The following is a 1,262-nucleotide window of genomic DNA, read 5'->3' on the forward strand; positions in this document are numbered from 1 at the left end:
AGTTGCTCTCTCATATGTCCACTGATATAATGTTCTGTAGGAAACGACTTTTGCTAGTCCTGGAATTTGGAAAAGTCGAAGATTGATAGATCTAGTGCATTGAATTTATTTTGCTTCAAGAAACTGTCAACAATTTGAGAAATTATTATACATCACAGGCCTGCTTCGCAGCAATTTCAATGGTGCTGCGTCTCTTGGCAGCGTGTTTCTAAACTTAGATCTAGCCTACATGAAGGGAAGAGTAATGGGAAAAGACTTATATAATAAAGATAATTAATTTTTTTTAAAAATGGGCATCTGAGTAGAGATGTGCGTTGCAAACCATGGTCTGTAGTATCTGTTTCAGATCAGTCGTAGGCCTAATATTAATTAATAAAAATTATTTGAAGAAGGAAACTAGCCTATCATCCGTCCCCATAAGCCAATGTGGCAGTTACAGTAATAGCTGTTTTGCCGTGTCCGAAGGCCACAGCTGGAGATGGAAAACCTGGCCAAGTATTAGTGTGCTGATAACGTTGTCTGCTCTGCTCTTTGTGATTGTTTTGTTTTCATCAGCAGTCAGAATCAGAAGGCTCCACTTCCAGCCAGGGGGCACAACGGATAGGCCTAGCCTAAAACAGAATTGTGACAAAGTGAAAGAGGCCTGACGACGCTGACTTAGCTTGTGAAACATTGTTTGCCTGTTGATCGAGGTCATGCTTACAGCAGGTCCTTTTTAGTTTCACTTCAGGTAGACTAATAATTTTTAACTTCCTTGTTTAATATCATGCTTATTTAAAGTTTGTCTATCCGTACACCCTGGGATCATTTTGTACCCCCGAGGTTGTATTCTTCACGTTTTAGAATACTTCTAGAATCTAGATCTAGACTCTAGATCTAGATCTAGAGATTGTAGAATGTAGATTCAAGTATGATTCTAAGTCGAAGATCTCTTTGACTTTGAAACTTTCAGTATTTCTCAAAAGGCCAGCTGTATTCATGTGTGTGCGATTAAACGTAGAAGGATGCAAACTATTTTTAGGTGTGGCGCCCATCTTGTTTGAATTCAGACCAGGATACCCCTCTGATCACGTAACTACATCTGAAATATATATAGCCAACCGCATGGCACAAAAGATGGAAGTGTCTCTATCATGTATGGCCACCTCTATTCTCACCCGGGGTGAGAATAGTGCAGGCGAGTCTTTTGGCTATTCTCACCCGGTGCACGTTCACCGTTATAGCCTAGATCTAGGCCAACAAATTTTGCGTTGAATTCTACA

At 40.2% G+C, this 1,262-nt stretch overlaps 1 protein-coding gene across 1 annotated transcript in view; it reads left to right on the forward strand.

Moving 5' to 3' along the window:
• Positions 1-462: 462 nt before the first annotated feature.
• LOC101863141 (DNA damage-regulated autophagy modulator protein 1) overlaps positions 463-1,262 on the forward strand; it is a gene marked incomplete in the record, with an annotated part of 18,832 nt that continues 18,032 nt past the window's right edge. The window contains 2 exon segments of the mRNA XM_035972856.1: positions 463-730; positions 1,173-1,176.

Source organism: Aplysia californica, unplaced genomic scaffold, assembly GCF_000002075.1.
Source record: "Aplysia californica isolate F4 #8 unplaced genomic scaffold, AplCal3.0 scaffold00877, whole genome shotgun sequence".
Classification (NCBI taxonomy): domain Eukaryota; kingdom Metazoa; phylum Mollusca; class Gastropoda; order Aplysiida; family Aplysiidae; genus Aplysia; species Aplysia californica.